At 42.6% G+C, this 13481-nt stretch overlaps 2 protein-coding genes across 9 annotated transcripts in view; one reads left to right on the top strand and one right to left on the bottom strand.

Annotated features, from left to right (window-relative positions):
• The window catches only part of PEAK1 (pseudopodium enriched atypical kinase 1), a 118880-nt gene extending 118576 nt beyond the window's left edge, over positions 1-304 (bottom strand). For 3 of the 6 annotated variants that reach the window (XM_067004064.1, XM_067004065.1, XM_067004062.1), the window contains exon 1: positions 94-299. The gene's annotated coding sequence lies outside the window, so the exon portion shown is untranslated. Of the gene's footprint in view, positions 1-93 lie in introns of all 6 variants that reach the window. The other 3 variants (XR_010834290.1, XM_067004068.1, XM_067004067.1) reach the window with 2 other exon arrangements.
• A 335-nt stretch (positions 305-639) lies between these two features.
• The window catches only part of HMG20A (high mobility group 20A), a 36330-nt gene continuing 23488 nt past the window's right edge, over positions 640-13481 (top strand). For 2 of the 3 annotated variants that reach the window (XM_067004102.1, XM_067004103.1), the window contains exon 1: positions 5753-5771. The gene's annotated coding sequence lies outside the window, so the exon portion shown is untranslated. Of the gene's footprint in view, positions 808-2076; positions 2196-5752; positions 5772-13481 lie in introns of those variants that run through there. The other variant, XM_048081298.2, reaches the window with a different exon arrangement.

Genomic DNA, 13481 nt, shown 5'->3' with positions numbered 1-13481 from the left:
CGCCCCCCCGGCCCGTCCCTCCCCGAGCAACCCCGACCCCGCGGCGCCGTTACCCGCCCCCCGCCGCCCGCAGAGCCCGGCCCGTCCCCTCACCTGGCAGCGGCCCCCCCAGCCCTGCGACGCCTCCCGGGGGCGGCGAGCGGGGGGGGAGGAGGAGGAGGAGGAGGAGGCGGCGGCGAGGGAGCTCCGTGAGGGCCGGCGGCCGCCGGGCCCCGGCGAGGATCCGGCTCCGGGACGGGGCTGCAGCCGCCGCGCCCGCGCGCACCAACCGACTCCGGCCGCCGCCGGCCGCGGCCCGGCCCCGCCCACCGCGGCTGGGGGCGGAGCCTCCCCGCCCAGGGCAGCCACCGATTGGCTGCGGAGGGGCGAGGAGGCCGGGCGCCGCCGCGGGATACTCCCGGCCCGCCGGCGGAGGCCCCGGGGGAAGACTACAAGTCCCAGCATGCCCCGCGCTCGGCGCGCCGCCCGAGCCTTTAAAATCGCACCGAGGCGCTGCGCGCGCAGACAGGCGGTGTGCTTCCGCTCGTGCGAGAAAAGTAGTCCCGGCGTGGTGGTTGAAGTCCGGCTCCGAGCTGGCAGCGAGGGGAAGGGCCGCGGCGGGAGGGCGACGTACGGGCAGCGGGAGCGCTCCCGGGCCGTCGGCGGCTTTTTTGGGGGGGGGGGTTGGGGGCGGGCCGCGCTGAGGTGAGGTGCGGAGGGATCCGAGCGGGCTGGGGCAGCGGTGATGCGGCCGTGTGAGGGAGCTGGCGGCGGCTGAGCGGGCTGAGGGCACGCAGCGCGGCCGGCCCGGGGCGCTGCCGCCGGCAGGTCAGTAGGGAGGGCCGCGGCCTTCCTCTCCTTCTCCTCGCCCTGCCCGGGGTTGGAGGGGCCCCGCTCCTGCGGCGCTCAGCTGGGCAGCAGCGGCACGGGCAGCCCCGGGACCGGCCTCCCCCGGCGGGCCTCGTTCCGGACTGCCTGCCGCCCCGGGCTGCCCGTGTGGGAGGCCTGCGGAGGGGGCCGGGGGCTCAGCCGGAGCGCCCCTCGGGAGAGCTGGGGGTGGAAAATAAAAAACAAACAACCAGAAAATCCCTCCCCCCTATAGCGTGAGCCCGCTGGAGCCACGTGCTTTGGGAGGCAGCGTTCAGCCAAGCCCTCTGAAATACCCGCACTGAGGGCGAGTGGCCTGGGGAGGAGAGAAGGGAGTGGGAAACCTCAGTGGGGTCACAGAGCTGGGTGGTGGAGGCAGAGGAACGGAGATTTGGCTTTCTAGAGCAATGGTACACGCTATCTGGTTGCATGCCCCTATTAGTGTACAAATAAAACCCCAAACGTTGACCAGCCTCCCCCCCAATAACTTTTTTTTCCCTGTTTTTATTTATGTAACCGCGTCACTATACTGATAAGTGTATTATAAAGCATTTACACAAAAATGAAGAAAGGATGAGATAAAGATGAAACAAACACCACTTAATAAATACAATTAATAAACAATATTTCTAATGGCAAAAAAAAAAAGTTTTTCTAAAAATACTCCGTATTTTTAGAACTATACCAGCCTTAGATGCTGGCAAATACTGTAACTTTAGAGTCCACAGAGGTCAAAAAAAAGTGCATGGGTTTTTTTTGTCCTTAGAAGCCTGGAATGCCTCAGAGTAGTCACTGCTACAAATTCTAAGGACATCTAGATTTAGAAAAGCTGACTAAAGCAGTGTATTCGGATTAAATTTCTTAAGCTAAATTCTGTAAAAAATACTAGCAGTTTTCAAAATAGGAAAACTGAAGTGTGGGGATTTAACTCTGAGTGTTCTCAGAGTTCTGAGAACACTCAGAGTTCTGAGTGGTTTTTTTTTTTTCTTATTTTGGCTTTTTGCAGTGAGGTGCATAGAGAGTAACCTCACAGGTGTCCATTTTATGGCTGACGAGGCAGAAGAGAATCAGAGAATCACGTTTCTACAGGAATGCTTCTTTAGCACCTGAGAATAGTGTTCAATTCTTCTATGTGTATCTGACTGTTAGGTGACTAACAAATTCTTGTCCTTTGCAATAAATGAACTGAGAAGGGAGTTTCCTACTGTCTTCTACCTTCCTTTCTTACAGGACATCTTCCCTCAGCAAGGCCTCCTGTGTCTGATGGCAAGGGGCTGCGCAGCGAACTGAGAAGACGTGCTGTTTTCAGAACTGAGAAGACGCGTGACTTCTGAATGAAAGCAGTAACTGTAAGATGAGTTTTTGCTCTGTATCCATATCACAACCTTATTTTTAGTATCAGAGCATAGGAATTGAGACAATTGTAAGTTAGTATGTTCAAGTTAGCTTTGTAAGCTTTCTTTGTTAGTTTATCTGTTCACAATGTATTTAAAGAAAGATGTATTTAACTTGGTATCACAGTGTGCCCAAATAGCCAGGTAACTCCTCTGCCAAAGTGAGTTCAGCCTTCCATTTGAAATGCTTCTCTGATTATGCAGGGCTGCGTTAGGGCTTTGATTTGGATGATTTTTTTTCAGGCTTGCCACTGACTTGGCTGAAGGTTGCAGACAAATGTGGAGCATATTTTCATTAAAACAAGTGGATACAGGTGTTTGAATTCTTGCTGTAGCTCCTGACCTCCCCAGGCAGTGGTTGATAATTACCCCCACTTGCTGTTACTGAAGTGTGCACAGACTGTACTGATTTTTGGAGTCTTGGGGTGTGTGCTAGGAGAAACTGATAGCACAGGTGGAGAGGCTGCACTTCTAACAAGGGGGACACTTCTGCTAATCCTCTGTTAGAGAGAAGGGTAACTCAGGGGAACATAGTTGTGCTGGTTTGAGGAGACTAGGTGAGGGGAGGTTTTTGTTTTGTTTTTTTTTTGCTAGTTCATGTACAATAAAAAGCCCTTTATATCTGTAACTGGATTGGCTTTGGAGAGCTTCCCAAACTATTTTTTTCTGCATTCCTTTAAGCTTTTTGGTTTTGTTTTTACTTCCATGAGTTTCCCAAGAAAGAGGGGGGAATATTTCTTGTGTTTATGGGAACTGTTGAACTTAATTTCTTTTCAAGAAATGAGTAGAGGTAGGTAAAAACACTTTGGCATTAAACGTTATTAGGTGTGAATTTACTAAGAACAGTTTTTTTCCAAAATTACTGTTTGTATTTTTCTAACCGGTTCTTGAAAGCATCTAAGGCTAGTTGGTATCTGTACAGTGTGAGTAGCAACCAAAAGCTTTGTTAGTAATGTAGAGTTGACTTAGCTGTCTGTTCTGTCATACCTCTTAATGCAGATATTTCATATGAAATTAGCTAGTGTTTTTGTGAATCTTCGTTTGTTGTTTGAGAAAGTAACATTTTTTCTCTTCAAGTTTCCTTGGCTGTGCTTTCAAAGCCTTGGATGCAAGATGACATGCTGATTTTTAAGCTTGGAGTACTGTTTGCTGGAAGCAGGTTATTGACACACCATCAGTAATGCAAGTGAACCTTTTTTGGAAGAGTGACCTGTTTTTTCCATTTGTATAAGAATAGGCTAAGTAATAATCTCAGGCTTGTGACTCTGAGGCCATAATTACTTGTTGGTCAAAGGCTGAGTTTCTGATGTAGTGGAATCTAGCATCGTATGCTAGGGTTCAAAATATGTGGGGCCTGGCATGATGCAGAAAGGAAAGTGTCGGTCTCTAGTTGGAAGAGCAGTGGAGAGAGCTGTGACAAAGCAATTTCTGGTAGTAGTATGAAACTTCACAACAGAGAAAACAGATCAGTATCAAGAAAAGTATCGGAAACAGTAAACTGTGAATTTTTGCTCACACTTCTAAATCTGGAGTTTACCAACATTGCAGTTCTGCCAAGATGGGGAGGGGGGAAGTGCTCTCAGCACAGAACAAATGGTGCACCAAGGTAGGAGGAGAAGGTGTGTGTACTAAGCATGTTTCATTTTTTTAATGATATTCCAGACCTTTTTCTTTGGTAGAATGTTCCTCTTCCACTTCTCCACAGCTTACCTTTCTTTAAGAATATGCATCTTCCTCCTTGTGTTTATTTTCACGTATCCAGGGCATTGACCTAGACATCTTCTGATACCTGAAGGATGAAAAATTAGGATTTAAGACTTAATCTAGAAAGAGGTTCTGTTTAAAGCTACCACTGCATCAAATAGACCAGCATCTTGTTGGAATATCTCATTAATCACAACTTGTGTAGAATTTCTAGAGTGGATGAGCGTATCTTTGGAGTCTCTGAAAGTCCTGAACTATATAGGCATTTTTGAGTGTTCTTAAGTCTTCCTACAGGGACTATTTCTTAAGGAGCAAGTTCTGCATTAGCTCTTGCTTCTTGGCTCTGAATGTCTGTGATAGTCTCCATAAAGGGGGGCTCTCAAACAGGATCTGGAGGTTTGTGATTCAAAACAGTGCTAGATAACCTGGAGAAATCTGGGAAACTCAGTGGAGGCAATGGAGCACTAGATGACACCACGTGCTCATTGTTTCTGTTGAAGTGTAAACTTTGCCAGTGCAAGATCAGCTAATAGCTACAGGACCGAGGATGTTTGTGCGCACTTGACTAGCAGTGTAGTTACCTAGAAACGTGACACAGCAGGTTCTTTTCAGTCCTGACATCTAGTCTGTTACTGGCACAGGTCAGGTAACCACAAGAGAATCTTCTTGTGGAGCAGATTTCTGGCTCAGGCTGCGTTTACTGCAGTGAGCTTTAGCTGGTGTTGCACGTGACTCCTGCTACTGATGGAAGGAAATTGAGATAACTGATATTTGATTAAATCCTCACGCTTTCAATATGTGGAAGGCTGACAAAATGCATTTCAACTGCTCTTCTGTTCAGTTTAATTAAGATAAAGTATATTTTCTGCAATTCAGATAAGATATGAAGAGCGATGGTAATAAGTATCCCTTGTTAGAAAAAATGAATCAGAATTTGTGGAATTGGTTCTCTATTTCCAGAGTCATGAGAAAGAATCATCTTTCATTAGTAGAATAAATGTTTAGCTTTAGATTGGAAAGAAGAAAACTGAAAATGTCAAGACAACTTATGAGATAATCCTCATTTTTTTTCTGATACTTCCTCATGCTTCTGACTATTTTAGGGCCCCCGGTTACTGGAATCATTTCAAGTGTTCTTTGTCCCTGACACCACATGAATTTTAGGGGGAGAGAAACCGAATCTCAGGCTGCAGAGTTATAGAAATGTAAGTCACTAACTCTGGGCTGTGCTACTTGCACCCTTCTTCCTTGTGCCAGCTGCAGTGTCTGTTGGATCCTTTGCTGAGCCATTTTACCTGGCATAAACTAATCTGATAAATCAACTAAAAGCTATTCTGTTTGCTTAGCACATAAATTGTCTGATAAACAGAACTGCCAGTCCGAAGATGATGTGATTGAAGTAGCTAGTAGTTCAAGAGGCTCAGGCTACCCCTGAACTATAGCCTTTGGCAATGGAGAGCTGTTATTTGTTCCTTCTAGTGCTTGGCTTATTTTCATGTGGGCAGGTAACAGCTGCTCTTGATGTGATCTGAAACTCTCCACAACCAGCTGCTAACAGATTGAGTTCTGCCGGCAATAATCTTTGGTGGCTGGGGGTGGCTCATTTAACTTAATGTGAGTCTTCACCACTGGTAGAAGTGGGGGGTTCTGTAGGCATTCATTAATTTTTTTTAACAGCTCTGGTGTTTGAGCCTTCTGAGTCCTTTCAACTGTGTCACTGAGACAGTGGAAGATCCCCAGCTTCCCTTCTTCCCTGCAGTGCTCCCGAAGGGAAGAGCTGTGGGGTAGGAGCAGCTCTATGAGGAGTCCAGAGATTGCCATAACCAGGTGAGAAAGGAGCAAGGCCTTCTGTTCCCAGCAGCAGCAAGCTACTGCTCTGGCTCAGTAGTCTTGTAGCCTATCCTTACATCTGATTTATAGCCAAATATGCAGAGGTTCAGAAACGATATCTGAAAATAGTGTTAGTCGGATGTTCAACTCACACCACCATTTTATTTGGCCAGATTCCCGTTCTGCTTCATCAGTTCCAAGGAATGTATACTTCGTTGTGCGCTGTTATTAGGATTCTCTAAGTCTCCACTAACGCTAAATGCTTCCACAAAGTGTGGAAGCAGAAGTCGTGTTTCTTAAGCTCTGAGTACAGGAAAAAGGAAGGCAGAAAAAAGCTTGTGAATCATATTAGTTTGTGTTCCATGACTTTTTAAATGTCAGTCTGAAGTCGCAAATAGAGCCTGATTCATTCTGCTTTCTGAAATTTGATGTCTTTAAACAAAATGGCATCAGTTTGAAACTTGTTGGATTCTTAGAATGCAGTGACAATGTATCTGGCTTTGGCACAGAAAGCGTCTTCAAATCCTTGTGTAGTGGAGACGCCACTTCTTTTCAGATTTAAGCTCCTATTGTCATACAGATAATCCTCTTGTGAGGCTGGAAACGCAAATTTATCTCTTGCTTATATGCAGTGAAGAACTTGATGATGTTACAGTATCTTGTTCTTGGTCCCTCACTTTTCTGTCTCTAGTGTTGCAGAATTGTGAGCAGTTCATTATGCTGTGTCCTCCACTTGAAGGACAGAACATATTGAACAGGGGACTAATTAGTGGAATGGCAAGCACAGCAGCCCTGAGTTTTTCAGTTGAAGGAAAAAAAAATATACTTAAAACTGCTCCTGACTTAAACCTACTTGAAATCTCTGAAAGTTGGATTCTGTGTAGTGAGGCTGACATGTAAGTCCTTTATGAAATGGCAGTTCGCCATTGTTTTTTCACAATTTGTTGAAATGGTTTAAATTAGGATAAGTACTACTTGTACTCAGAGCTGAGAATAAATCTGAGCTTAATACAGAGCAAGAGGCAGTCTTTGGAGGGGCAGTGTAATGTTGGAAGTCCAGCTCTACCTTCAGTAATTGGAGAGAAGATCCTAGAATCCTTATTAAGGTGCTCTCTGTGGATTTTTCTTGTTAATAGATGAATCAAATGAAAAATTTCCATACTTGCAAGCTTTCTGTCTCTAGTCTGTTAATAGAAGAATTATTTTTTTATTCTTCTGTCCTTCAAGCTTTGTCAGGACTGGGGGAGGTGTTGCCTGATACTCTTTATTCTTGTGGCCACTGTAAGATATTTTTTCAACTGCTTTTACATGCTGTTTTACATTCATCACTATCGCTATCAGAGAACAAAGAGCTTATTTCTCCAACTTTTTGTAGCCTTCCAAACAAAAAAAGCAATGAGGATGAGGTAGGGGGGTTGGACTCAATGATCTCAGAGGTTGCTTCCAACCCCTAGGATTTTGTGATTTGGTGATTGTAGACATATGCCTGGCACATTAATGCTTTGCTGGGGGGATCTTACTTGGCAAAACTGGTTGGAGTCTTTAGAATTTTTTTCTATGATTAGGGGTATACTTTTATTTATAAAAGATGTGATTATCAGGTGAAGTTATTAACTGTTACTGAGAAGCATTTTAAATGGAACCAAAAACAAGTTGATGGTGATTGAAACAGGGATACTTGAGCAGAAGAAAATGTCAGTGGATAGTAGATGAAAGCTTCTGCTTCTTGCTAATTAACTGTTAGCTGTAAATGAAACACTGATTATCAAAAAAAAAACCCACAATTTTTACAGGCAGACATTTTGGAAAGCCTTTCCTAATTTGATTACTTGGTATAGTTGTGGACTAAACCTGCACGATTCTTCTTAGCAAGCTTACCATGGAGCACTGGAATGCTGTAAGCATATTTCTTCTCCAGCTATACATAGACGACCCTTTCTAGAGGTCAGCAAGCAGTTTCAGGGTGGGAATTAGCTGCTCTGGGGAACTGTTAGAGACCAGGGAAGCCAAATTTCCATTACAGCAACAAATGTTTAATCTCAGGAAGTCTAAGCTTAAATGTAATTGTTAGTTTTCATAGAAATTTAATGTTTTCTGCATTTAAAAAGTAAAGTTTAAAATGCAATGTCATGCTTTTTTTCTCTCTTTTGTTTGGGAGGTGTAGGGAGGAGCAAAATACAGCTGTGAAAGCTTTTTGAGAGTAGCTTTTTTTAAATGAAAAGGAGAGTGCTGGTGACTAGAAAGGCAGCTCTCTAACTGAAAAGCCTCTGAGCTAATGTTTAGGATTAAATGTGATAATGGATCTTCAGGTAATTTCTGTACGTACTTCTACCAGGCTGCAAAAGCTAACCAAGAGAAATAAGTTTCCTGAAGTTGTCGTACTGTGCCTGCACTTGTGTTGGAAAATATTTAGGTTCCACAAATCCAAAAAGACAGAGTATTGCCCAATCTCTTGTTTTTCACCAGTTTGCCTTGTCTCAGTTTCTGATCAAGGCAAAGAACTTCTGTTTATTAGGTTATACTGAGGTGACATCGTATGTTATATCCCTTGTGAAAATACAAATATTTTTCAATTTTCCCACCATTTAATGTTGTATAAGCCAGAGTGTTATTGACCTTTTGTCACAGATCTTTTCAGTAGGCTTCAGTTCTCATTTCTCCTTGCGATAAGAACTGCATAATGTGTCTTCCAGTCACACCATCACAGCTACCTCTGTCTGAAACTGAGTTAGGACTAATGGTTAGGTGGCAATAAGCAAGATGAAGTGATATACTAAGCAGCTTTTGAGATGTCAACAATAAAAGGGTTAAGGTTAGTAGCATCTTAAAGGCTGCTTTTGAAATTTGGTTGTGTTCTTAGCTCTTACAGATTTCCTATATGACCTCTAAACCAGCTATTCCTCTTTAGCCATATATAGGGATATTGGGATAGCATTTGTTTTAACTCAGAGGAACCATATTTACTTAAACATATATAGAAATGAAGTCATCAAAAGGAAATGTAAAAGCAGTATAAATCTTTGCTGTTTGTTAAATACAGTAAATATTCGAAGTTGAATGCCAAATATCTTTCAGAACATTTATAACTAAACATGTATGAGAAATCTTTTCAAGTGTGAGTGCTTGAGACTTTGGCTGTGATACATGAGAGCTCCACCCTCTTGTCTGCTCAGTCTTCAGCCTATTTGAAAAGATCTGTGTTCTCTTTTAGGACTAGATCTATTGTGTATGTAGATCAACTCTACTTTTTCAGAGCTTGTGCATGTTTCCTGCCTGCAGTTCCTTGTTTCTAGCACCTGAGAAGTAGCAGTGGAAGAGGAAAGTTGAAAGAGCAGTTAAAACTTGCAGGTCTTACATCTGTCCCAGGTTCTTGTTTGTTCTTTGGCTTCAGGCTCTGGGTGGTGATGCCCTGTTCTTAGTCACTACTTTCCCCTGGCTTGTTTTGTCTTCTTGCATATGATAGAAAATGATGGGCACAAAGAAAAGATTGCAGCATCAATAAGACAGCGGGTAGGAGCTGTTAGCAACTGTTGTCAGAGCAATTTGTCCAGGCTGCTATGGGAAATGGCTTGGGGATCCGATGAAGTATTGCAAGTTGAAGTATCCTTCTGCTCTCCTGAACCCAGACAAGGTTCTGTAAGTGTTGTCTACCGTTTTCTTGATAGCTGCTTGAATCTCATCTGTACTGTGCTTGTTGTCCTTATTCCTTTTTCCATCTTAGTCTGAGATCTGTGCAATTCGAATCCTATGATGCCAATGATATGATGTGTGGGAAACCATCCCAAATTGAAGGATCTGTTAGAAGAGCCTTGGCTGAAGAGATTTTGGTGTGTTTAATGCAGTTTATACCCAAACTTCCATTTCTGATGCGTGTTTATCCATTACTGGAGAGCTTTAAGAACAGGTTAGAAACTGCAAGCTCCCCAATCAGTCTATCCCAGATATTCATTACTCTTGCTATTAGGATTTGCTAGTATCCATGTGGTTAATCTTTTAAAGGGAAAGAAATAGCAGATAAGAGTGTGAAAATATATCTGCTTTGCACAAGTAACGCTATTTAAAATTTGATTTATTTTAAATATTACAGGTTTTTGTTTGCTCAGACTCATTCCTTGTATGTTGGAATAATGGAACACAATAACAAGCATAACAAAAATGAGAGCAAAAGGAAGCTGATATGTCATTTTTCTCTAAAGATGAGTCCTGTCTGAAAACAAGCAGAATCAGTTGTCTGTTTTGTGTGAGAATCACTTAGTCTTCCCACACTTCATTTCCTCTAACCTTTGTCCCTGTACCCGTATCAGTGCATTTAAAATATCCAGTTCCATGCTGTCGTTGTTGCTCTTGAGGTCAGAGTAGATGCCTTTGTGTTGGGTCACGAAGCCTGTGGTGAGTCATTCTTTTAAGTGTATACTCAATCCCTTATTCAGTATATTCTCACATCCAAAGTATTCAACCCCATATTGTGTAAAATGGTCAGTAATGATTTGTTTTGTTGGGTATGTGCATGGGAAATTCCAATCCGTATTCCTCTGTGGCAGCAGCTAGTTTCTACTCTCAGAATTTAAGTGAGCTAGGAGTATATGCTGTACATGCCTGACAACTTTTGTAGTAAGGCTGAGAGAGGGCAGAAATGGTAAAACGGCTTTAGAACAACTTTTCAATCGCAGCAGGTGTTTCCACTCTTGAATTATTTTATTTTTGAGTATCTAACTTATCACTTCACTGGTCAGTCACAATCAGGATTCTCTGACATTCAGTTATTTCCAGTTCATAAGGGTTTGGTATTTTAAATCATAATGGTATTCCAGCATGAAGTTATATTGTTTCTTCACTTGTGTGATGCTGGTAAAAGTTAGAGCTGAGCAAACACCATGAAAACCTTTGGAGTCTGTTCATTTACATTTTTTAATAAACTGCTTTGCTCACGGCACTTTCATGTTTGCATTCTCCAAACAGTGAAATAATTGAGTCTTACTGACATAAATGGAATTCAACTTTAATTTTGAAGAAAAGTAACTGTTCACTTGCTGAACGGGAAAGCTAACAATATCTGGTCAAATCTTGGATGATTTTATAATCACCGTGGTTTCAGAGAAATGTCTGTGCTCAAGGCATGGTTTGTGTCCATTACATTGTTGTGTTATTTTGTTAATGGGCTATCTGTTTTGCCTTGTTAATGCAAAAGTAGCTATTGGAAAACTTGATGTCCAGTGGAAGGTGATCCTCAGATCCCAGAGATTTCCAAGGAACAGGCGAAGAGGTGGATTGCCTCCAGTAGCTGGGGGAACTCAGAGGTTTTTACGGACCAACCTCAGTCATCCCTGGTAGTGAGGTACTGGACTTGCCTGAGGTAGAGTGATGAACTAAATGAAAGAAATCTCAAGTTTTATTCCAATACTTATTTTTTGTGATCTGATTGGGATTTTTCTTGATCTATAGCATGAGGATTAAATTAGTTCTGCAGATGTGTATGTACAGTGGCATTACTTTAAATGGCAGCTAACACTGTCACTAAGAAACTTAATGCAGAAACATGAGCTACCCTCATCTTCAGACGCTTAATGCCTCCATTGAAGGGCTGGATGGCAAAGCCTCTCCACTGGTAACCTAGTCTGCAGTTAGTCATTTAGCTGTGTAGGGGTGGGTAGAACGACTACTTGTACAGTCTTCTCCATATGGAGTTATTTTCCCTCAGGTGATCTAAAAAGCTTGTGTATTGCCAATGCAGAATTTCTTTTGTGTGTTTCAAGGGAGACAATTCAGCCTGGATCTGTATTTGCTTTTGTCTGTGGAGTTGGGCATACATCTCTTGTCTGTGAATATAAATTCCAGAAAACAGAATGTGGTGTATATGAGATGACTTAAATATGCCCTATCATAATGCGATTTGTAAATAAAGGTAGAATATAGAACTGAACACCCGTGCTTTTTAAAAAGAAAATTTTGCAGATGTTTGGCAGCTGATACTAAAGCTTTAGTATTAATAGCTTTGTTAATGCTTGCCACAAAGAGCCGAGTAAACTAAGCATAAAACTAAGCTCTACATCTTCCCTTCCTTTCCTTAAACTGCTTGGAAATGAAATGGAGGTCTGAAATCTTTTCCTGCAAGTCTTTATTTTGGTCTTTGGTGGTTTTTATTTTTACTGGCAAGAAGTAAAAATAAAAGCAATTGGCTGTTCTCTTGTGTATATACTTTCTGGTCTGACAGAGAAACCTTCGTCATGTTGGGTTTGACATGTGATTTTCCTGAAGTCAAAGACCTTTTTCTAATGAGTTGCCTATAGGGGAAAAAAGTCAAATCTGTCTCTTGCAGTTAAGGATGTTGGATAATATGCTTCTGCTCCAATTTGATGGAAGAAAATGCTGCTGTCAGGAGAGAATGTGAACTTTCTCTGACAGATCCAAAATCATTGTGGTTTTAATTGAAGATGTACTTGCTTTCATTTTATTTCTCATATTCTGACTACACGTGGACAGACAAAGTGATGATCCTATCAATTTATCTCTCAAAAAATTTTCTGGGTTTAAATTATTTACATTATGAAGTGCTTGTATTCTGATGCTTAGCTAAGGAGTACTGTGGTTCCTCTGTGATGTAGCAGAAGATACTTATCTGCTGTCCTCTGAAAGGTAAATTTTGGAGCTACTTGTTCTGGCAAAGAAAGACACGAGAGGTTAGGAACAGGAAGTATGGGAGGAAAAGCCTCCTCAGCAGCCATGTTTCTGAAACAGAGCTGTCAATGAGGTAATCAGAACTCGGGCAATGCTTTATACAGGCTGAGCATTGGGCTTGTGATGCTGACTTCATATTTGAATATGCTTAACTGTAATAAATGTGTTTTTATAACCTTACCTTTTAATTGGGTGACTAATTTAGTAATTCCCGATTCTTTTGCTTAAGAATCTGATATGCTGTAGTCATTGTAAAGGCAACATTGTTTGGGATTATTTTGACCATTTTTTTCAAGTGTTCAGGGCAATCCCAGGACCCCTCCCATGTGGCCTTGGGCTGAATAGGACGTCAGTCTGTATCTGACAGTGACTGCGTGGCCAGACGTGTGCAGGCACTGTAGAGTCCAGCCTCACTTCACATATGTTGTGCATCGCTTGACACCAGCAAAGCAAGTTACACTTTGTTGAAGCAATGACTATTTTGGAGAGTGTACAGTAATTGCTTTGTTTTGGGTCTGGAACAGGCTGTTTCTTCATTTGGGCTGTGCCAAGAGCCAGCAGCACCCAGTGTTCGAGAAGAAGGGCTGTTTGTAGTTCACGTAGCTGTAACAGTCTGGCTGTGAATGTGTGTTCTGCTCTGACTCTGATCTCCTTTGAAAAATAAAAATGCAAGTGTGCTGCATCAAGATGGTCTGCTGCTTGAGTGGAATGGCCTGATTCTCTGAAGGGAAAGTTCTCTGTTGCAAATGTTACCCTTTGTTGCACGTGTAGAAGGCTTAAAAAAAGTTTGTCTGGGGTGACGCAGAATCTAGAACCTGCATGTGTAGGTGTGCTGCCCTGTAACAGCACTGTTAACACTGCAACCATAGTAATGATGTTGCAGACGTGTCAGTCATTTTGTCTAGCCCATGTTAGAGATTTGTTCTGACAGGTGATTTAACAATTACCTTCTTCTAACTTTTCCTTCCTGTTACACGGATGTTACTAGAGATTAGATTGTATGGTAGCTTTGTCTACTCAAAATATAACTGA

The sequence above is a fragment of the Anser cygnoides genome, chromosome 11, assembly GCF_040182565.1.
Source record: "Anser cygnoides isolate HZ-2024a breed goose chromosome 11, Taihu_goose_T2T_genome, whole genome shotgun sequence".
Taxonomy (NCBI): Eukaryota; Metazoa; Chordata; class Aves; order Anseriformes; family Anatidae; genus Anser; species Anser cygnoides.
Note: the sequence above shows the minus strand (reverse complement) of the source record. Positions and strands in the feature narration are given on the sequence as shown.